Source organism: Psammomys obesus, unplaced genomic scaffold, assembly GCF_907164565.1.
Source record: "Psammomys obesus unplaced genomic scaffold, mPsaObe1.curated_primary_1811, whole genome shotgun sequence".
In the NCBI taxonomy this organism is placed as follows: Eukaryota; Metazoa; Chordata; class Mammalia; order Rodentia; family Muridae; genus Psammomys; species Psammomys obesus.
The window spans coordinates 2,527-27,015 of record NW_026592036.1 but is presented as its reverse complement, the minus strand read 5'-3'; the positions used below and the strand labels follow the sequence as shown (position 1 = coordinate 27,015).

The 24,489-nt window shown below is 44.7% G+C and overlaps 1 long non-coding RNA gene across 3 annotated transcripts; it reads right to left on the bottom strand.

Moving 5' to 3' along the window:
• Positions 1-8,630: 8,630 nt before the first annotated feature.
• On the bottom strand, positions 8,631-16,339 carry LOC129680758 (uncharacterized). Of its 3 annotated transcripts, none has more exons than XR_008720742.1 (6): positions 16,219-16,339; positions 13,468-13,549; positions 11,628-11,745; positions 9,870-9,976; positions 9,489-9,551; positions 8,631-9,195 (listed from the first exon to the last, which is right to left on the bottom strand). It is a non-coding gene; the product is annotated as an uncharacterized LOC129680758 (long non-coding RNA). The 3 variants fall into 3 exon arrangements; XR_008720741.1 differs by having other exon boundaries at positions 9,489-9,548; XR_008720743.1 differs by lacking the exon at positions 11,628-11,745 and having other exon boundaries at positions 9,489-9,548.
• Positions 16,340-24,489: the final 8,150 nt, after the last annotated feature.

Sequence of the window (24,489 nt, the reverse complement as noted above, 5' to 3'; positions counted from 1 at the left end):
TTAATGCACTACATCACAGAAAAATAAACTTGAAATTACTCGACGACCTTAAGAAGGAATGATCTGGGCTCTTTGTGGTTCTAGAGTTGGAAATTTAGGGTTTCCTTGTCAAGATGCATAAATATGTAGATAAATATGTAGATACATATTATGCTATGCATAAATATGTAGATAACGCAGAACTTCAGGTAAACATAAATCGAAATTCTTCTAAGACGTCAGGTTGTTAAAGATGGCTCCAGACTAAAAGAGGCCGGAGGACAAGGCTGCTACCCCAGCAGGTAGTCTTGGGTAGGATCCAACGCCTGCGAACAACACTGGTGACAGCGGATTTCGATGGTCCGCTGATTTGAGAAGACAGAATGGTCTGTGTTGTTTCCTCACATAAAGTCTGTGCACTAGCCATGCTGCGTCGTTAGGAACCACACGCCGAAGTATGAAGAAACCAGCGAGTATAACTTGGAGTGAGTGTAGCTCACTGGTAAGTGGGGAGCAGGACCCGGCAGAAGGAAGCTGGCTCCTTGGAGGGTTACCACTGAAGGCATGTGGGAGCCTGACTCCTTCCACCGTTTCCGCTATTTCCTTTCACTGTTGTGCCATGAGGTTCTCAGCTCTCCTTCCGGTTTCCTCCATGATGGCAGCTTAGAAGCACAGGACCAAGAAACCATGGGCTAAAATCTCTAGAACTCCAGGCCAAAAGTAAATTGTTTATCTCCAGTATTTTGCCACTGGGAAGAGGAAGTGACTAATACTCAGGCGTTGGTTACTTATTTGCAGATGGTTGGAAACTGGTAACACCCAAAGAAAGTGAGTAAACGAGCTGGTCCAAGTGCTTGTGTACTGTGTTTTGTAATTAAAAAAAAAAAAAAAAAACAAAAAAACAAAACTTCAGAATAGACGGTTTAAAAAGATACATTGAGGTGTAATTGTTCTCTTCATCAAGATGAACAACACAGACTTTTTTTTCGTTTTACTTTATGGGAATGGATGTTTTGCCTGCCTGTATGTGCATCACATGTGTGGATACCTACTGAAGGCCAGAAGAGGGTGACAGATCTCCCCTGGGACTGGAGTTAACAGCTGGTTGTGAGCCAGAATGTGGGTTCTTGGAACCAAATCCAGGACCTTTGGAAGAGCAGCCAGTGCTCTTCACTGCTGAGTCATCTCTCCAGCCCCTAAAGACTCATTACTTTTGGAAAAGTGTCCCTCCCAGGTTTTTTTTTTTTTTTTTTGAAGAATTACCTCACCATTAACTGAAATGAAAAGATGGTCTCTCTGTATACTCCTCTGTGAATGTATACATTAATACCACTCTGCCTGTTTCCATTAACCCACTCAGTATTCCTGAAGGCCTTGCTCTACACAACAATCTTGCCAGAAACTCTAAAGTGTAAAATATAGTTACATGTAAAATGCTAAATCGTTTGATTGCTCCATTGCCAGAGGAGGAGCCATGACTAGGCCTGTGATAGATAGCCCTTTTAACTTGAATAACAGCATTAACAGCAGAGATAGAACAGCATATGTGTAAATGCCTCTGAAGCATTTTGGGGATGGGGGGGGTGTTTGGGACAGATAATGAGATTATGTACCAAACGGCCCATGGCTTGGGTTATGGGTTTGTCATATTTGACATCTGATGTTACTTTTCCTCAAATATCCACATCTTTTCCTTTAACCTTACGTGTAGCTTTTTATTCGTGCGTTTATGATATGTGTGCATGCACCTTTGTATGTGTGAGCATGAGTGGATGCCACGGTGTGTCTGTGGAGGTCAGAGGAAAAGCTTGGGTGTTAACTCTTCCTTCTTCTTCAGCCGAGACAGGGTCTCCTGGTTGTCCAAAGCTGTGTATCGCAGGCAGCTGGCCTGCAAGCTTACAGAGATTCTCCTGTCTCTACTTCCCATCTTCCTGCAGAAACACTGAGATGGAAGACACACACTGCCCCACCTGCCTTACACGGGTCCTGAAAATTCACACTCAGGTCTTCACAATCGTGGGCCCACTGAACCATCTCCCCAGCTTATGTGTAGTCTTGTATCCTAACAGCTAAGGATCGTATTCTTTCCGTTTTGACAAAGAAGGAAACTAGATTTGGGGTCAGCTTTTCCTCGAGGTACATCCTTAAGGAAAGCAAATGTTCTCATAGTATGTCTGGGCACTTGCAGCGGGGCTGGATGACCTAAGTTGGATCCCCAGAATCCACATGGTGGAAAGAAAAAAAATAAAAACAGCAAGTTGTCCTCTGTCTGACCTCCAGACACACACAGTAGCGCACACAAAATAAACAAATACTTTTTTTTTTTTTTTTTTTTTTTTTTTAAGTTTTAGAAAAGGAAAAGGCCACAGCCTCGGCACCGTGGTGGAAGGCAGCCGCACTTACTGGAATTTGCCAATAAGGCTTCTTGAGCTTTGCCTCAGAATAGATAAATCCAAACTTCTGGGCAATGGAGATCTACTTTTGGACAAGAATTTGTAAATGATGGCCTGCGGCTGTCCCCTTCAGAGAATGATCATTAGGAGGAGTCAGTCTATGGCAAGCAAACTCAAAATGATACAGACTGGGTTTTGGTTTTGGTTTTTTTGTTGTTGTTTTTTTTTTTTTTCTTTCCCTCTTTCCAGCGTTAGTCCTTGATCTGTAGCCTTGAAATCCATGTGTCTGGGAGCAAATGTGTTTATATCTTAGTGCTGGGTCGTTATGTTTAGGGACTTGGAAGTGATGTCATGTCAGACTGGGGTTTGTATTTACAAAGCTCCAGAGCTTTGTCAGGACGCAGTGATGTGTGCTCTGACTACCAACGTAAAGGCCAGAATTACATCAGCAATAACAAACTTTTAGAAAGCTAAACAAACCCAGAATAACCATGGAATGCTGTTTAAAGAACCACTGACCTCACTCACTCAGGCATTTCCCAGATCCTATGGCAAGTACTGCCTTCTAGATCCTGTAGTCAGACCAGTCACAGATAGAATATACCTTAGGTATTCAACAAATACTCTTAATCAAAAATATCTGTTCCTCACCCCACCTCTGTCTCCCTCCTCATAGGTGCTGGGATTCTCACAGGTGGCTATAGTTACAGAGATATTCAATAATTGGTTTCTTTTTTAAATTGCATTCATTTATATTTGTGCATAGATTGATCTGTGTGTGTTTGTGTGTGTGTGTGTGTGTGTGTGTGTATACACATGTGCACATAGCTATCCTGGGCCACATGCATGCAAAGAAAGGCAGCTCATTTTTTAATGCTGATTGTACAAGCTATAGCCATCACAATGATATGGCACTTGCATAAAAACTGACTCATGGGCTAATGGAACACATAGAATGCCAAGAAATAAGCCTAATAATGTACAGCCAACTAATTTTTGACAAGGAACCAACAAAACCCACAGAGAATGAACAATCTCCATAATTAATGGTTCTGAGGAAAACTGGATAGTCTCACACAAAAGGATGAAGCCAGGTCCCCTTCTTCCAGCACACAAACATCAGCTTGGAGTACACTTAAAACCTGAGCACAAGATCTGAAAACATAAAGCTCCAGGAGGAAAACATTGAACCAGGAGACTTTTTATAATGCTCACACCCAAACCCAGATGACAAAAGCAAAAATAAACACATTCTCTGGTCTACAGTGTGATCAAAAACTTCCACACTGAAGATGAGGCCGGCGACAAAGGAGGGACAGCCCCCTGATGGAAGAAGACATTTGTAAATCTTAGTTAAGAGGCTAATATCCAAAATACACAAGGGACTCAACCCAATAGCAAGAAAGTGATCAATTTAAAAGTAAGCAGAGATACTCCAACAGGTCCATGTTCAAACAAAAAAAAAAAAAAAAGTCCAACATCACTAATCCTCAGGAATATGCAGATTAAGGCAGAAGTGAGGTAGTGCCTCTCCCCAGGCGGCTGTTCCCAAAACAACAAAAGATAGGAAGTGAGGGAAAGGCTGTGAAGAGATGGTTTACCTTTGTTCATGGTTGGTGAGAATGTCAATTAGGATAGCCATCAGGGAAAACCAGTATGAAGACTATTCAGAGACTAAAAACAAAATTGAAGTGGGAATTTCTGGTTTCCTTGGAAACTCAGTTGTGTCATGTGAGCATGTTTTTGTTTTGGTCCCAAGTGTGGGATGTGGGAATGTCCCCTCACCGGTGCACTCACTCCTGTGGAAAACAGCCCTTGTGAAAAGGCACATGCATGGTGTTTGTCAGCTAGAAACTACCTGGTGTGTGAGAGGTGTGGGTTTTGTTTTTGTTTTGAGGTGGAAAACAGCCTTGTGTGGAGCCTGAGAATGGATAGATAAAAGCCCATAGACAGTTAGGCAGTGTTTTTTGCATCTCTTCAGTTTGCAATGGTTTGCATTGCTTTGCTGATTTTCACAGAGAGAAATGCTCCAGAGAACTTTTCCTGCTACTTTGAAGGAGTTTTGCCACTTCAGCAGAGTAGAGCCATTTGGGTGGAGTCTTGCCCCTTCTGCTGAGTGGAACCACCTCTGCTGCTTACTGTTTTCTGCTCCTGCTGTGGTTTGCTGCTTTGCTGTTTGCCTGGACTGCTGGCATCCTGACAACAGATTGTTATAACCCCAACAAACCCAATCACCCTGATCAGCAGGAAGTAGACTAAAGAGGTCTACAGACCTTTTCCCTACTAATCTCCTATCTAAGGAAAGAGGTGGTGGAAGGGAGGTAAAGCTGTTTAAGAATATAGAGCACTGATATACACGGTGAGGACTGGTTCTTTGTGCTGTGCGGTGGAAATTTTCTATGATTTTAGGTTTTCTTATACACAGAAACGTAGTATATGCTAAGTGACACATAAGAGAATTCTCTAACTTATTTTCCTATGTAGTGCAAAGTATAGCATACGTAATAAATATAGATGATAAGAATATTTTGAAGCTGATCATGGTGGCACATGCCTGTAACCCCAGCACAGGAGGTAGAGGCAGGAGGAGCATGAGCTTGAGGTCACCCTGGGTTATATAAGGAGAACTTACCTCAAGAACAATGATTTGTTTTTTTTGTTTGTTTGTTTGTTTTTTCTTAATGGAAGAGTAGAAGAGCGGCTATGGTGGCACACATCTGTGATCCTAGAAGTGAGGGGCTGAGCAAGAGGTCAGAAACGCCAAAGCCAGCCTGGGCTATACAACAAATTCCAGGAACGAATAGAGGGGAGGAGAGAGGAAGAAAGTGGAAAGAGGGATAGTATATTACAAGACTGAATGCCACAAAAGAGAGGCTGTAAGTTACTCAAAGCCTTTGTGACAAGAGTGCACCCAAGACTGTGAAGAAGAGCCAGCATGGACATGTAAGGTGGACTCCCCCCCACCCCTTGAGACACAGACAGCAGCTTTTGTAAAGGCTCCAAAGTGAAGCAAACTTCACACGTTCAAAGGACAGCATAATATGTGGCAGAAAGAGTGGAGAAGATGACCTTAGGGAAACGGGTAGGGTGCCGCTCTTTTGGGGCCTCTTGGCTGCAATAAAGATTTTGAATGTTAAGTTTAAGAGAAAACCGTTGGGGGGGTGGAATTTTTATAGATTTACACAATCATATTCATCAATCCAGTCCCAGCACTGTGTTGCTCTGCTTAGAATATCCCATCAGAGAGAGGAGAGCAAGGATTACAGCAGTCATAGGAATCCAGCAGGGCACAAGATAGTATTCTGTTGACAACAGTGATAAGACCTTCAACTGTGGGAAAAAAATGGCAGTGCCAATGACCACAGCAGAAACATGAGATAGAGCAGGCTTGCTTGAGAACAGCACTGTGTCTGGGGCCTTTAGGTGTGGCGAGCCAACTAGAAAGAGTTGATGAGACAGATATAAAACAGGTGTAACTGGGAGAGACCAAAGGATATAAAATAGATGTGATTTAAAATCATGGAACTCAGAGAATTTCCTGGTGGCAATGACTTTGTCTGCAGAGAACAAAGTAGAATGTAAACACGTGGGAGAATCCTCCAGCCATTTGACATGTGTTAAGTTACATATGAGCATGCATGGAGGTAGGTAGCCTCATACAGGTATCCTAGGGTCCTTCTGATAACACTCACACTTGGGGTCCTCTCAAGAGTCATTGAGCTGGGAACTGCTGGTTTTTGTTTGTTTAATTTTATCTTACAAGTGCTTAGTGACAAGGACCTGCATTTGGACCCCAGCACCTACATATAAGACCAGTCATAGCTGCGTGTGTGCCTCCAACCCCAAAAGAAGCAGGGAGAAGTTCCATGGGGACCTGATAAGCAGTCAGGCTAGCTGAAAGATCAGTGACATTCTGGTTCAGGGGAGATGGATAGGAGTAAGCCGACATCCTCCGCTCACTTCATCATTCATGCACATGGGCACACGCTGTCACACTTATGTGACACACACCACACAGAGAGATGATTTTATCTTGTATAAACACCGCTTTGTGTCCTTCGACCAGCGTGTCTGTCTCTACTTCTCACCTCTTAGTCTCTAGAATCAATACTTTTCAGTTTCCATATTTAGCTCCCACCCCTGTGTGTAATTCTGTCTGGCTTGTTTTATTTAGCGTAATGCCCACCCTATTATTACAAAGGAGAGAACCTTTTTCTTTCTTTCTTCTTTAGTTGTATGTGTTGTATTGCACATATGATACCTGCATGCTTACATGTGTGTGAATGCACAAGTAGGGGGTACGTGCACATGGGTGCTTGTTCATATGGAAGCCTGAGGTTGATGCCTGAAATCATCCACAGTTGTTCTTCCACCTTATTCATTGAGGGAGGGTCTCTCAATCACACCCAGAGCTTGTAGATTAGTTAGTCAAAGCCAGCTTGCTCTGTGGCTCCTGTCTCTACCTTCATTGGTTAGAATTATAGGTGAACTGTCATGTCCACACAGTATTTATATGGATCCTGGGGACCTAAAGTCTAGTCTTTATGCTTGTATGCCGAGTGCTTCAACCACTGAGCTCTTTCCCCAGCCCTAAACATTTTTATTTGTCAAGAACGGATAATATTTTGCTGCACAGATACATCATATTTTCTTTATCCACTCATTCACTGATGTTTGTCTCTGTATCTTGGCTGTTGTGAATAGTGTTTCAGTGAACACACACACACAAACACATAGTTTGACACACTGACTTCACATCTTTTGTGTTTGTTGTCAGAAGAACTGTTGCTCGTGTTTCAACCTCCTAAGTGCTAGGGATTTCAGGTGTGTGCAGCTACACCCAGCTCCCACTGTGCTGTGTGCTGTATGATTTACATTCCCATCAACTGCGTACAGGGACTTCCTTTTCTCCACATCCTTGCCCACATGTCTCACTTGTGCCATTGTAACTGGGGTGACATGGCATCTCCCTATGGATGCAATTTGAATTTCTCTGATAGCTAATGGTGTTTAATTTTTTTTTTCTACTGGTCATGTTTATTCATTCTTTGGAGGAAACATTCGGGTGCTTTGTCTACTTTTGAATTGCTCTATTTTCTTACTATTGAGTTGGTTCCTTACATATTTTGGACAGTGGCCTTTTCTGGATTTGTTTTGCAAATTCTCTCTCTCCCTCTCTCCCTCTCTCCCCCCCCCTCATTCTCTGAGATTTGTTGCTTTGCTCTGTTGATTGTCTTTTTGAACTATAGGAAGCTTTTTAGTTTGATGCAATCCCATTTGTCTATTTTTTACTTTTTTGCCTATACTTTTGGAGACATACAAAAAAATCATTGTCTGAGCACTGATGTATTTTAGCCTGAATTCCAGCAAGATCCAAAGACTTCCATTAGGTTTTATGTACACATGAGCAAACAGTGTTTAGAATGCCCTAACCAAAAATGCTTGTTCCAAGGATCGTTGCCCCAAGTAGATTTTGTTATTTTTACAAGAAAGAATTATCAGAAAAGCTTTTGAGTTCTTTTCAATTAACAAAAAATATTTTTTTATTCCTATTTGTCTGCATCCTGACCTATTTTTCAAAAGTCTGTTTCCTGCCCCTTTTCTTCATTTGACCTCTATCATACACACTTATCCAGCAGATACCCCAACCCAGCCCTTTCCTCACTGTTCAACTCTGGGGTTCTTTTTTAATCTCAGCTCTCTCTCACTGCTGACAGTCTAACTCTTCTCACTTATAAGAAATGTGATCCCTTCCCACCTCCCAAAGTTGAAATGTAAACATAATAGCTACCAAAGAATTAAATCCCTCCCTATATCCTTTGGTCTGGATAATGCCATGGACCTGCCTTGCAGGTATTATATTAATGACACAGATTAATCAGTGCCCCAGGCACCTGCTCTCCAATCAATGGAAAAGAATGTACTAGGCCTGCATTTGCACTAAGAGACCATTATGGATTTGCCTTAGCTTACAGAAGGACAATGAGTTAAGGCAAGGCTGAACTATATGTGCAAATTTTTCCAATTGATCTGAAAATCATTCTGTGTTTTGTTCTGTTTTTTCTGTACTGGGAACTGAACTCAGAGCCTCAAATATGCTAGGCAAGAACTCTGCACTGAGCTACATGCCCATCTTACGTACACATCTTGCATGTCTGCTCATTTTACCGATGAAAAGTTACCTATAATATTTATTCTTATGGGAATTGTCTTAGTCACTGCTCTGTGGCTATAAAGAGATACCATGACCAAGACAAATGATAAAAAGAAAGTATTTAATTGGGGGCTTGCTTATAGCTTTGGAGGGTGAGTCCATAACCATCATGGTGGAAAGTATGGCAGCAGACAGGCATGGTAATGGAACAGTAGCTGAGAGCTTATACATTGGACAACCAACCACAAGGCAGAGAGATATACCTGAAATAGATTGGGCTTTTGAAACCTCAGAGCCAACCCACAGTGATCTACCTCCTCCACCAAGTCCATACCTCCCAATCCTTACAAAACAGTTCCACCAACTTGGGACCAAACATTCAAACCGAAGAGCCTATGGTGGCCTTTGTCATCCAGCACCATAACAGGAATTAACTCAGCTTTCAGTGTTGATTGGAAGTAGAGGAGTATATAAGAACCGTGTCTGGCCCATAGCACACACGTATGAACTTTGTTATCTTTGTTTTTGTACGTGTGTGGTGGGTCTGTGTTACCGCAATACGTGCAGAGGCCAGAAGATTCCAGATTTCCTGGAGCTGGAGTTCACCAGCTGGCAACTGTAGCTCGCCAGCTCGCCAGACACAGGTGCTGGGACCTGAACTTGGGTTCTCTGCAAGAGCAGTACAGGCTTTTAACTGCTGAGCCATCCCTCCAGCCCCTCATACCACTTCAGATAGGGTGTTCTAAAAAGCCCAGGCTACTCCTTCAAATCAACATTCCCAGTTAGAGTGTTTCAAATATTAACCGCTACTTATTTGTCCACTAAACATCACAGTCACACACACACACACACACACAGAGAGAGAGAGAGACCTCACTGACACACAGGGTTAAAAGCTGCTTTCCTGTCTCCAGAAGAGATCTTTTGAATCAGAAACTCTGGTAATGGAAGCTGAGACTCACCACTCTACCAAGCCTGTCATCCTTCAGGTCAACCCAATGCACCCTGGAGTTTGAGGACTCCTGCTGGAGAGAGCGAGAGTAAGGGAGCCTGTCCCAAACCCTGCCACTCCCTCCCCCACCCTACACCCAACACCCCTTACCCCCATTCCCAACTCCCACTCTCTACCCCCACTCTCCTGTACCCACTCCCAATCCCCATCCTCCATCCCTACTTTCTGCCCCACCCACACTGCTGTTTTTCATCTGCACTCCCCATCCCCATCTCCCATTCCCACACCCATGCTCTGGAAAGAGCCAAGCTGCGCTCCTCTCCCCTCCGAGGCCAGATCTGTGTCAGAGCTGTGGAAAGCTGAGAGTTGCAAGGCAGAGCCCCCTCCTCACCTGGAGGGCCACGCCCCCTGCAGCACACCGCAGCCAAGGAGATGGCCTCTGTCCAGGTACTCAGCAATAACGCAGATTGTATATAATTTTGCTGCGAGTGTCGGTCTCTGAGAGGAAAAGAAAAATTAGCCATGGAGAGGAGGGGTGTTTGAACACTTGAAATTTAACTGCCTGGAAACCACGGCTATTCTGGACCATCAGATGTGTTCCAAGCAAGCCGTTATCAGCATAACTCAATTCTGTGTGCTTACCATGTCTATTATTTGCTTTTCTCTGAAACATGTTTCTTAGAGTGCAATAAAATCATATTATCTCCCCCCCCCCAAAAAAAAATAGGATAATGGGCTAAGATGAGGGTTATAAATGAATCCCCATGGAAATTACTAGTGGTTAAGTTGAGGGTTATGGATTGTTCAACAGGGCTAGACACCTGAAATGAAAACTCCTGCAAGCACAGGAAGGAGATCGAGGCTTCACAAAAATATACCCATAAATATCTGTGCGGAGGGAGCACCTTGAAGCCGGGGCAGCTTCTCTTTTAACTAATGTGTTAACTCAAACAGGAACAATTATGGGGCTGGGCCTTCATTTGTTTATATAGCTCTCCTCTCTATGAGTGAAGCGGAGAAGTTCAGCCATAAAGTCCTAATACCAATAAAACAACACATTTTTCACTCTTGGATGGGGGGGGGGGGGTCTCCAAAATTACATAAATCTATGAGAGGGAATTATTAGCTGATCCTTTCGTGGGGTCAGAGGTCAGCGATTTATTTGATGTGGCAAGCTTTTCCAAGCTGCCTGTATATTATCACACATGCTTAAATTGGCAAGCAAAAGGCAAGTTCGACATTCTGGACGGTGATCTGTGCTGTGAGGAGCCTCTGTGTGTTTTAGAGATAAGGAACAAGTGCCAGAGAGGATCATGAAATGACCCAGCAGTGCACTGTGGAAATAGGACAGCTGGACGGAGCCCACATCTCCCAGTTCCAGCCTGTATCCTCGCCCTTGGCACTCTTCCAGCATTTGCTGCTGTCTGATTTACCTTGCTTTTTGGCATGGAGAACACACAGGACTTAATGCGATAACAGAAGAATCAGGTGGGTCCCATGAGGATCTGCAGCCCAGAGAGCATCCAGGGTAAAGGTCAAGGCCAAGTGCTTCTCATCTCTCTGCTGCCTGATCTAGGAGAAGCCTGACTAGCTCAGTGCTCCAGGTTTCACTCTTAGACAGTTGTGGTAAGTCGTAGAGCTCCTCCCCCCAGCATTCCAGGCATACTTTAACTGGTGGAGGCAGGAGAAGGAGGAGTACCCTCTGAGATGAGATGGGTCACTCCATCCATGTGACTGATAACACAGCCCTAGGAAGGTCTGACAGTATGTGGGGCCACATACCATCATGCCACATTGCCTCCCTGTGGAAGCTGGGTAATCTAATGACTTAGGTCATTGGTACCACAAAAGGTAGTCCTGCCACCAGATGCTTTGGTAATTGAACTACTTTGAGGTCCATCCCGACTCAGGATTTTTAATGAGCCTCGTCCATAAGTACACACCCAAAGTGATGCATGAGCCCCAGATCAGATAGAATATTTTCACTATTTTGTTTATTTATTTAGTGTGTGTGTGTGTGTGTGTGTGCGCGCGCGCGCGCGCCTGCCCTTCAGTGAGCTCAAGCATGCAAGAGGGTCATGTTGGGGTCAGAGAACAACTTTCAGAAGTTGGTTCTCTCCTTCCAGCCTGTAGGTCCCAGGGAACTTACACTGAGCTTGTGGGGCTTGGTGGAAGGCCCTCTATCCACTGAGCCATCTCACAGACCTTCAGCTAGAATCTTGACCCAGGCTTCCTTGCCATCTGTTTTCAGGCATTTTCCTGCCAGGCTGGGGAGTTAATTAGGGAAATTAATTAACGCTAGGCATACTCAGCAATGACTCAGCTGGTAAGCTTCCGAATACGCTTGTCCCCAGGCCATACACTCAGGGATCTTAATTCAGCCACTTTGCTGTGTGCCTGGGAATCTGCATTTTAACAAAGCCCTGTGCAGCCAGCCTGGCGGGGAGGGGCGGGGGTCAGGCCTCCTCACCCACTCAGTGGCCTCCACCCCAAGCCTCAGTTGCCCTAAAGTCTGGTCTTTTCACAAACCCTTTGTGTCGTCTGGAGGACTCCTTCAGCGTCGCTGTCGCCCAGGCCTGCAGTTCCATAGCGAAAATCCATGCTTGAAATCTGGCTCATTTTCTTTCCAACTCTCAAAACACTAAGGATTCATTTCCCTTCCTTTTGGGGGCAATATAATTTGTTTGCCTCGAGGAATCTAGACTTATAAAACACAGAGGCCTATTTACAAAATTTCATCAATACAGCATATTTCTTGGCCTGGAAACACAAAATGTACGCCTCAGCTGGGGCCCTCGTGTTGCTGCTGAGGAAAACGAGGTCAAGAATAAGGATCGTGGCTTGGCCTGCGTAAGGGGAAGGGCCAGGGCAGGCTTGATGCAGCTACTTTCCGTCCCTGTTTTCTTTATTCTCAGACTCCATCTTCTATCTTCCATAGCACAATCAGCATTTACACACAAAGGTAGACAGTCAGGTGGGCCCAGCACCCAAGTAAGAGAACTCCGAGATTCTGACTAGAATCGTTCAGTGCTGTACTATGTTAGTCTAATGCAGCGGTTCTCAACCTGTAGGTCATGACCCCTTTGGGGGTCAAATGGTCCTTTCACAGGGGTTGCCTAAGACCGTCAGAAAACACATTTACTTTATGATTCGCAACAGTGGCAAAATTACAGTTATGAAGTAGCATCAAAAATAATTGTATGGTTGGGGAATCACCACACCATGAGGAACTGGATTAGAGAGTCGAAGCATTTGGAAGTTTGAGAGCTGCTGATCTGACAGAAGGCCACAATAGACGGAAACCTAAATGGCAGCCATGTCTCTCTCACAGTGCTAGAGTATAGAAGTCCTAAGTCAAGGCATAGACAGATTTGGCTTCTCTCAGGGCCTATGTGGCCACTGTCTCTCTGAATCCACACATGGTCTTTCTTTCTTCTGTGCACATGCCCCCTGGGATGGCCCCTCTGTAGCCAAATACCTTCTTCCTCAAAGGACTCCAGTGCCATCGTGCTGGGTGGCATCGTACAGAACAGCCTCTCCTTCACTTAGCTGCCTCTTCAAAGTGCCCACCTCCAAACACATTCGCTCCCTGTGGTACTGGGAATCGAGGCTTCTACACATGAGGTCATAGCACATATACACACACTCACAGGCCCCACAGCTGGACCAACGCTGTTGGTTCAGCAACATGAGAAAATGGGCTGTGTGACTTAATCCTGCCTAAGCTAATGGGGGGGATAAGAGTTTGCCAATAACTAATAGGCTGGGTCGGGGGATGGGAGCAGGTCACTAGGTCCTGTTAGGATGGGATGTGGGGTAGTTACACAGAAATGCCAACAACTACCCATGGGTTAAAAATCCCAGGGAACTGAAAGGCATCACTCTGACAAGTAGAAACAGCATGAATCCAGTATCTGTGACTATGGGTGGAAGAGCTAGGAGAATTAAGGGAAATGGCAGGGCTTCCACCAAACAAGGAAAAGGCTGACCTGAGCTTTCTCTTCCAAGTTGAATCTTGAAGTCCATTCCAGGCAATAGTCACTCGAAGCTTCAAGTTCAATTGCACCATTCCTTAAATAAATGAGTATCAATTAAAAATATACAGATATTTCCTTACCGTGGTTTGATTGTCCTCTCCAAATACAATGGTGAAATTTGATTTTACCAGAGTACTCAATAGAACCTCTAAGGAGGGAGCTGACCTTCAACATGGATTGATGTCATTGTCTTCGGAATGTGTTAGCTACTACAGGAGTGGGCCCCTAATAAGAGACAATTCCGCCCACTGTGTGAGTGTGTGAGTGTGAGTGTGAGTGTGAATGTGTGTGTGTGTGCGTATGGTAGTGTGTAGGTGTGCAAGAGCACACATATCTGCTTGTGAGTGTGACCTATGGCTAGCTCTTCCAGTGTCTGATGTAGCCAGACACTGTCAGCAGCAGCAGGTCAGTCAGGAAGGCTGAAAACCATTGCTCTAATGAAAGGCCACAACAGATGGAAACTTAAATGGCAGCCATGTCTCTCTCACAGCGCTAGAGTATAGAAGCCCTAAGTCAAGACAGATTTGGCTTCTCTCTGCGGCCGCTTTCTCTCCGTATCCACACATGGTCTTTTTACTCCCTCTGTGCATGTGTACCCCTGGAATGGCCTCTCTGTATCCAAATGCTGTCTGCCGGCTGACGACACATGGAGACAGCGCACTTGAAGGAGAGCCACCTGATTGTGAGCATGAAAGTATCGGGAAGCAGAATTGATGGAAGCAAGGTAGTTTTAACCGGGAAAATAGTACATGAGAATGGCCTGCTGTGTATTATCTTCAAGAAAACATCTCTTCAAAAATAGAGAAGGAGCTGATTAAGCACCGAGATTAAAAAAAAAAAAGCTTGATGCTTTCAAAAGAAAACGAATGGGGACATGAAATCAGGAGAGACCAGAGTTTGACTTAAAGCCAAGCTAGAGCAGGGAACAATTACTGTTGCCTAAAGAGCAGGGAACAATTAATTACTGGGGGAAGAAGGAAAAACAGGCTTACCAGACCCATGAGGAATTCCAAGAAAGGGAAAGAAAAGAGAATCTTGTACTCAGTCATCATTCTAGTGAGGGGCTTCTTGGGCTCCATTGTCATGAACCGAGTTGGGGGAAGATGAAATAAGCCACAGCTGAAGAGCAGCTTCCCTCACTTCCGTGAAGAGACAAGGGAATATACAGTGCCTCTTACTCCACTGGGTACTCCAGCGAGTGATTATTAATGAGGGTGCTGACCCCGAACCTAGATTAACGTCATTATTTTAGGAATGGGTTGGCTATCACCAAGGTGGGCTCCCAATAAAGGCCATATTATCCTCCAGAAGACATCTCTTCAAAAATGGAGAGGGAAGCTGGGTGCGATGGTGCACGCCTGTAATCCCAGCACTCAGGGAGACAGAGGCAGGCAGATCTCTGTGGTGAGTTGGAGGCCAACCTGGTGTATACCACAGGAACAGTTCCAAAGTAGCTGCTAGGGTTTGGGATACCGGGCTCTCACAGCTATAGTCTAGCTGGTCAACTCAGTAGCCCAATTTAAGTGTTGGTTAGAATGGTTTGGGTTACAAATTGTGCTTTGCACTGATAAAAGTTCTATTAATGGTGAGGGTACTTACTTCTCCTGCTTAACAAGAAGCAGGGAGAACCCACATGGTCTTTATTCCCTCTGTACCCCTGGAATGGCCTCTCTCTACCCAAATGCTGTCTGTCAGCAGTAGCTGACGACAGATTGAGACAGCGCACTTGAAAAGAGCCCCACTCCTGTCTGTGGTCTTCCGAGGACAATGGCAGACCCAGAAAGAGGAGCATGCCTCTTGGAGAATGTGTGTAGGTGCTCTTCTTGACAATGAAGACCAGCTCCCAGAAGCCTCACCTCACAGCTCACTTCCTGAACCTCCCTGGATAATAAGATATGCTCTCCATGATAACTAATAAGATGTGCGCTCCCTGGCTAGCCTTCCTTCAGCGAGATTTTCTGTGCGCCTCCCCACTCGGCAGCTGCCACACAAGACAACCCCCCCCCCAGGCTCCTTCTGAAACTGTCCATACTGTTAAGAAAGTTTCTTGGGGATAGCTCAAAGCGGCTAAGTATGCGTTCAGCATCAAAGTAAAATAAAAGTCCTCTCCTGGGATTGTTTCTGTTTTTAAAGAATATTCTTGCTGAGACAAAATTCTGTAGAAAATCAGTGGCTCTCAGCCTTCCTATGCTGAGACCCTTAATACAGTTCCTCATGTTGTGGTGACCCCCCCCCAACCATAAGATTATTTTTGTTGCTACTTCATAACTGTAACTTTGCTACTGTTACGAATCGTACCGTAAATATCTGAACTGCAGGACATCTGATATGTGATGCTGTCGTGACCCACAGGTTGAGAACCATTGGCCGTCAAGGCTACCTTGACTGAGAACTCTAAGGACTTTGGGTCCCGTGCCATTACATCGTTCTCTTCATTAATCCCTTTACCTCTCTACCCAAATGGAGCACAACTTTGAAGGTTTCCCCTAGCTTTAGGCGTTCTAATGTTAGTGCTCTATTTTTCAATATGTAGATATGTGGATAGATATGGTCTATGTTTGAGTATAGAGTGCCTTCCATGGGCTCACCGTGTTTGAACACTTGGTCCCAAGCTGGTGGCACTGTTTTGGAAGGTTGAGAGAATTTGGGGGAGCGGTAACCCAGCAGAAGTGGGTTATTAGGGGCGGGTCTTGAAGGTTTTACCTGCTTCTGCTTCCTGCTCTCTGTTTCTCATCTGCTGCCATGATGTGACCAGTCACCTCATGCTCCCACAGCCATGAGCTAAGCCATGTCCATAGCCACGGTGGACTGAAATCCCCTGAAACCTGGAGCTGTGAGGCAAAGCAAACCCACATTCCCTTGAACTCCATCTACTGTGTCCCAGAAACATGAAAAATAACTCATACGCTGTCTTTGCATTCTATTGCAGCGATAAATATCATGGCTAAAAGCATCTTGGGGAAGACAGGGTTTGTTTGGCTTACAGGCCACACTCTTCTCACTGCGGGAGCTCAAGGCAGGACCAGATGCAGAATGCTGCTCTCTGGCTTGTTTCCCGTGGCTTGCTCAGCCTGTCTTACACAACTCAGGACCATATGCCTGGAAGTGTCCCCACCCACAGTGAGCTGGACCCTCTCACATCATCATCAATCAAGGAAATAGACCACAGGCTTGCCCACAGACCAATCCAATGAAGGCATTTTTCGAATTGAGGTTCCGTCCTCCTCCCAGGTGACTCTAGCTTCTGTCAAGCTCACAAAGAACAAACAGCTCATACGCATACTCAGTCACTTTTATTAAAAATGCCTTTTCTTTAAATCAGCTCACGATTTGAGAGAGCATATGAATTTAGGTTAAACAATGCTATATCGCACTATGTTAAATAGGAAATCGTAGACTCCCAAAGATGTTCTTCATAAGTAGGATGAAGTGTGACTAAGAGTGACTACCGAAACAATAAAATGTTCATAGATTTATCTCCAGCATACACTCTCACAGGAATGACAGTAGATAAATTCCACTGTAGAAACACCACCTTGAGATAGGCTCATTCCTCCCCCAGGGTGTGAGTTACAATGAAATACTTTGACCAGAAATCCGTATTGTAAGGTTAGTCGCTCCCAGCTCATTTTTCAACCCACAAGAAAGGACAATAAGAAGGTTTATATAACAGAGTTGAGTTTGCTTCAACTAATTCAAAAATGCTTTCTTATTCCCATTTCTCTCTATTCTGACCTCTCTGTCAGATAGCCTTTCTTTCCTACCTCTCCCCTTCGGTTGACCTCAGCTCCACTGTGTAGACATAACATCAGCCCTCCTCACCAGCCCCTCTTCCTCACAGCCCCCGTCCTTCACCTGCTCAGCTTTGGTGGTTTCTTTCCACACTGTTGCAGCTATGCTCTCCTCTCGTACAGGATCTGTGATGACTGTTCGACAGATTGTAGACACAGCAGCAGCCAAAAGGAGGTCTTGAAATGGGTTCTGTGGTCGAACTAACAATGTGTCTGAGCTGCCTTGCAGGTGTTCCTCATCATTAATCAGGAGCTCTGGCTCATCCTTCCCTCAATCCAATGAGCAACAAATTAAAAGACCTTGAGTCTGTATCAGAATTAACACATGCTGGATTTGCCTAAGCCTGGGGTAAGACACTGGGTGTGTCACTAATGCAAGGTTGGGAAGCCTGTATGATATTTCTAACCCGCCTAAAAATATGTATCTTGAACTTCATTCACTTCACCAATGAAATGATAGTTGCTTGGTGCAGTGTCATCCTACTTTTCGCCAAAGAGGGCTGTTTGGCACATCCTGGCAAGTGGAAAGGAAAGGATGATTTAATATTGGAGAAAAATAAAGAGAAGTGGTGGTTCCAGAATCAGGATGTTGAATATCAAAGTACTGCCTCTTGCTTCACAGTAATTAAGTTGTGATGGGCTGGGGAGGGGCAGGGATGTCGGTGTTGCAGGGAAATCTCTGCTGGGTGTTCCACCGTGACGCAAAGCAACCATGGGTGTTGACTCTGGTCATTCCAGCTTGCCCTCTCGCAACATGCAGGCATTTACATCTGAGAAGGCACTTACCAAATGCCTTCATAGACCACTTCTCTTTAAGATGAGAAGTCAGGTCCCGCAGGCAATACAGCTCACACACAGAGCAGAGCCTCCGGGAAGTTGAACAAAGTTATAGCTTTGGAGTGAGGGAAACAATCCAACCATCACTGCCTCAGACACTGTCACTGTGTCACGTGGGTCCCAAGAGATACAGTTCCAAAGGCAGCCTAGCTGTCTCCAAACCGCATCCTTCCCTTGAAGTCTCATCCAGCCTGCAAATCTTGGCATCCGCTTACCATCCCCCCACACCCCATCACTGCACGCCCCTCAACAGCCCTCAGCCCCTCTCTTGCTCTTTTCCCACAGCTGTTGCCCCTAAGCGTCTGTCCTTTGCACTGTTGTCAGGAAGAAAATACCATTTCTCCTCAACTCTCAGAGCCCGTAGTTAGGACATATCCCTGTAACAAAATAAAGACAAGCAAGTTTGTTGGTGTGTGCAGTTCACAGGGCTAGGGAGAGCCTCGCTGGGTGGGGATTCCAAGAAACTACGTTCAGTAATTCAGTGCGAGAGTGGGTTGCCTGGCATGTGGACAGCCCTGGGTTTGATTCCCTACACTGGAAAAGAAAGAATGGGGATGGGATGGCTGCTTAGAACTCTGGCTTAAGTAACAAAGAACAGGAAATGGGAAGAACTGACCATATGAAAGAATCCCAGGCTTCCAAAACCCAGAGATAGTGGTCAAGGGAAGAGAAAGGGAAAGGGGAAGTAAGCTTCTCACTCTCTCTGTTTCATAGCCTGAGTTTACTCAGGGAAGGGGAATCTAGAGAGAGGATGTACCAGCTTTCATGCTTCTTAACTGCTGGTTAGCTTAAAAACCGTTACATCAAAGAGGCATAGTCTGAGGTGGCCGTCTGAAGGGTTACCTTCACCCTTCTCATCGCTTACAGCTTGGGGTGCCTTCCCTCCCCACTGTCCTGATGGCTGCCTGAATGAGACGTCAGTATGCAATGCTAACACCTCCATGCTGAGGTCTTAGTCACGTAGTCTAGCAATATGAAGAGATGCCATGACCACAGCAACTATTAGGAAACCAAGCATTTAACTGGGGGCTGGTTTCCAGTCTCAGAGGTTTAGTTCACTAACATCCTGGTGGGGCGCAGGATGGCGTGGAGGCAGATGCTGGAGCAGTAGCTGAGAACTTTATCCAGAGGGGGGAAAGAGAAGCTTAGGCCTAGAATGGGCTTTTGAAATCTCAAAGCCCCCATACACACACACACACACACACACTCCCTCTAACAAGGCCACACCTCCTAATGGGTTTGTATTCCTACCAGAAAGGAGAGAGCAGAGTCTGTTTGCTGCTGCATGTCCTGAACAACACTTGACAGAGCAGTCTTGTTCATTTGGGCAATTCTGTTGGGAGGGTTAGTATTAGGTCATTGTGGATTTATTTTGAATTTTCAACTGACATAGAATGTTTTCTCAAATGCTTTTTGGCCATTTGAGTATCCTTATAAAAGGATCATTTCTCATCTTTTAGGAAATGGGTTGTTTATCCCTTTCATTTATAGGAGAGCTTTTTCTAGATATGATAGTTTGCCTGTGTGAGAATTACAAGTTCCTTCTCCCAGTTCATAGTTTGCCTTTTCGTGTCTTCTTTCTGTTTGTTTGTTTGTTTTTGAAGTAGGGATCTTTCCACATAGTTCTGGATGTGTTGGAACTCGCTACATAGACCAGGCTGGCCTCAAACTCACAGAGATCCACCTGCCTCTGCCTCCCAAAGTGCTGAGCTTAAAGGTGTGTGCCACCACAACCAGCTCATGCCATTTCATATCTCAATAATGTATTTTTGGTGTACAGAAATGGTAGGATTAAGGCTTTAACACATGAATTTGGTGAAGATGTAATCTACACATAATACATACTCTTAATATCACAACACCTAACAAAAACTCTAATTAATAAATTAACAAACCACTTCTCCATCTGCTGGGCCAATTTTGCCTGTTTTTAAACTTGGAAATCTAAGTATTGTTGTAAATAATGAGCGTTGGGCTAAATATTACTTATTATTTGCCCTAAGATTATCACAGTGGTAGTATCTAACCCACTATCACAAATAATAAGACACAGACAACTGTTAGATTTTATAATTGCCTCATTTACCTTGGGCTGGGCAGATATTTCACCTATGCTCACTTGATAACCTCACCATCCATCTCCCAGGCCCCATCAATGCCATCCACCTTAATCCTCCTCATGTGGTCTACCTTCCATCCGTAATCCCATAGTACTTGCTTTTATTCTTCTTCTAGGCCTTTTCACGTCATTCTCCTGTTCTCAAAAGCCTGGGAATCTTAGCCATGCCTATCCCATTCTGCCCTGCCTAGGAATGATGGGAAACAGCCGGACACAGGAAGAGAGGAAGAAGGAAGATGCCACGATGGGTTAGTATGGAGAAGAAACAACGTGGGCTGGGAGGAAGGACTCCAATAATGGTGTGAAAAGGCCCAGAAGAAGAATAAAAGCAAGTACTATGGGATTACGGATGGAAGGTAGACCACATGAGGAGGATTAAGGTGGATGGCATTGATGGGGCCTGGGAGATGGATGGTGAGGCTATTGGGCCAACATAGGTCAATTATCTGCCTGGCCCAAGGTATAGGCCATTTAATCAGCAATCAGATAGGTTTATATAACAAGGGTAGGTGTATCCAGGCAACATCATACAAGCATCAGACCAACCCCCAACATCTAGGTATGATAAATTACTAAAGTGTAAATGCTGTGGTTCTTCTCATTAAGGCTCTTATACCTAATACCCAGTGTTAATAAGTATCACTCCTACCCAACAAAGAACAGCTTTCCTGGCCTGGAGAGGTGACAGAGAAGTTAAAAGGGCTTATTGCATTCTGAGATCAATCCACGGGCCCCATATAAAGGTTGATTGAGATAACCAACTGCACTAAGTTACAAGGAGGACCGTGCTTTCTTCCCTGCTCTCTAGTACCATCTTAACAGATGCCCATCGCTCAATGTCTGTCTTTTGGTCAACTTACTATCCTTATGGAGATGCTACTCTACCTTGTAGTCTGATAGAAGAAAAATTTTCCATCTCGTTCTTCAAGAGTGTTTTGACTAACTCTGATCTTTTTCTTTCTCACTTAGTTAAATAAATAAATAATTAAACAAACAAATAAGAAAAAAAAGAAATCTTAAGGCCTACCCCAGTGACACACTTCCACACCTCATAATCCTTTCAAATACTGTCACTTCCTGGTGACTAAGCATTAAAATATATGAGCTTACAATGGACATTCTTACTAAAACTACCACATTCCACTCCCTGGCCCCTATAGGTTTGTAGCCATATCATAACACTAAATTGCATTCTGTCCAACTTCAAAAGTCCCTATAATCTATCGTATTCTCGATCCTGTATAAAAGTTCAAAGTCTCTTTGGGGACTCATGGCAAGTAACTCATGGCTGCTTAACAACTGTAACATCAAATTCAAAAAGCATATCACATACCTCCGGAATAAAATGGCACAGAATATACATCACCATTCCAAAAGGGGGGAAAGGGAGCACAGTGAGAAAATACTGAACCAAACCAAGTCCAAAACCCAGCAGGACAAACATCGAATTCTTCTTCTCCATGTCTGATGTTAAAGGGCTCTTCAGATCTCCAGCTCCTTTCAGAAAGCTTTGCTGATTACAGCATGCTTCTCTCTCTTGGGCAGGTTCCATATGCAGTCTGCAGCTTTCCTTGACAGGTATTCCACAAATCTGGCATCTCCAGCATCTTGGGGTCTTCCAAGGCAATATAGGTTTCACCTTCACAGCTTTGGGCAATGACCTCTCTGAGCATTCATGCAGGGATGCTCCTGACAAACAGGCCTGGCCTCAAGGGCTTCCCTTAGCCTCAGAGGAAGATTCCATAACCCCTTTCTTGTATCCTTGACTCTAAAGCCAGAACCACATGGCTGAAACTGCCAAGTTCTGCTGTTTGATCGGTCTGGAACTCAACCTCCTTCTTAATTACAGTTGCATCAGCTTCCTGTTCTTAATGGTTTCCTTCACCGCTTAAGCTTTTCTTTAATTTCTTTTCACAAGTTGGAAGCTTAGCTGGATGGGGTACCATCCCCCTTTATTCCATTTAACATCGGGCTTGTCTTCAAACTTTTTATCTTCTTGAGCACTGGACTTAGTGCCATTACACTTTCTGGGCTCCTTTTCTCCTCAAGCTGTACATTTTGTGTTTCTCTTTGTCCAGCTTGCTCCTTTTCATTATAGATCTGCATGAGAGCGACCGCTAGCAACCACACAACAGAGTCGATACTGGAGTGTCTTAACATCTCTTTGGCCAGTGCCATTAATCCAAAACTCTTCAGTTCAGCCTCAGGCATATTTTGAGGACAAGGGCAAAAGCAGCCACATTCTTTGCCAAAATATCCCAAGAATGGGATATTCTCTAGGCCACTTACTAACGCTCTTCCCCTCTGAAACTTCTTAAACTGCCCCCCCCCACACACACACAATTTAAACTGCTCCCAGCACTGTCTTTCATGCTCCTTCTAGGATGGTCTCTTAAGCCTTATTTAAAGCACCCAACAGCTTTTGTAGTCCAAAGTCCCAAAGGCTTCCAGGTTCTTTAAACAAACAGCATGGTCAGGCAAATACTGTCATAGCAATACTCTGGTCCCTGGAACCAACTTCTGTCTTAGTTACTGTTCTGCTCTTGTGAAGAGACACCACAACCAAGACAACACTTATGAAAGAAAACATTTAATTGAGAGCTTGCTTACCGTCTCAGAGGTTTAGTCCACTATCATCATGGCAGGGAATATGGCTGGATGCAGGCAGGCACTGGAACAGTAGCTGAGAATTCTAAATCCTGATCCACACCAGAGAGAGAATGCGCCTAGGTATGGCATGGACTTTTGAAGTCTCAAAGTTCACCCCCAGTGACACACTTTCTCCAACAAGGCCACACCTCCTAGTCTTTCTAGTCCTTTCAAATAGTGGCCCTCCCTAGAGACTAAGCATTCAAATACATGATCCTATCTGGAACCTTCCTATCCAAACCACCACACCTTTCTGTTAGTCTCTAGTAACTCCTTCCTGAGTAGCCTCACCCCATTTTTTTTCTCTCTCTCCTTCCCACCATCCTTACTTCCCTATCTTTCTCTGGAAATGTATGTATATATGTATTTCTATCTCATACAGACACATACACAGCAAACTATATTTCATCCCTACTAAGTCACACTCTATACATTCTCCCTAGTAGGGCAGTCCATCCTACATAGGGAGGGTGGCACTATTTGAAAGGATTAGAAGGATTAGGAGGTGTGGCCTTGTTGGAGGAAGTGTATCATTGGGGGTAAACTTAGAGATTTCAAAAATCCATGCAAGGCCTAGGCTCTCTCTCTATTCTTATGGGTCAGGTTTTAGAACTCTCAACTACTGTTCTGGCACCTGCCATCCCCCCCCCACACATATGTTTCATTCCTACTAAGTCATATTCTATGTGCTTTCCCTAATAAGTCAGTCCCTCCCACATGGCACACTCACTCAATGGCTCCTGAAAGCCTCCTTCTGAGAACAGCCTCCTGTTCTATAGAGTTTGTTTTCTGCTGCTGATAAACACCATGATCAAAAGCAACGTGGGAATGAAAGGGTTTATTTCATCTACACAGTCCGTCATTGAGGGAAGTCAGGGCAGGAGCTCAGCAAAAGCTTAGGCAGAAATTATAGAGGAACACTGCTTACTGATTTGTTCCCAGACTCATGCTCAGCAGCCAACTACCTGCAGTTGGCTGGGCCTTTCTACATCAGTTAACAAACAAGAAAATGTTTCCCAGACACGCCACAGACCAAGCTGGTGAAGGCACTTGCTCCATTGGGTTTCCTTCTTCCTGGGTGACTCTGGTGTGTGCAAAGTGAACACTAACAACCAGTCAGCACACCTTCCCAAGCATCCTCCAGCTGGACCAGGATCCCTCCTTTCCTAGCCATGGGTGCCCTGAACTTCCGCCATGCAGTCTGGAATGCTTTTGTCACACTGTCTCTCTCCTTCTCCATCTCCTAAAATGCTCCAGCTCCTCAAGGGAAAAGAAGACCCCTCACCTCTGCATCTCTGGCCGCTCTCTCAGGATGACGTCCTTGCATAGCAAACAAGAGACTTAACTTTCTGCCCAGCAAATGACTAAGTACCAATAACTTTCAAACCAGATTTTTATCTTTATAAGAAGGCACAGAACCACAGGGACAAAGAGAGATTTGTCTCATCAATGATAACCTTTAAAATGAAGAATAGCCCACAAATGACCTACCCTGCGATTCTACACCTAATCCATAACCAGCAGGTGTCCAGTGGTCAAAGGAAGCACACACGCACGCACACAAGCACGCACCCACTG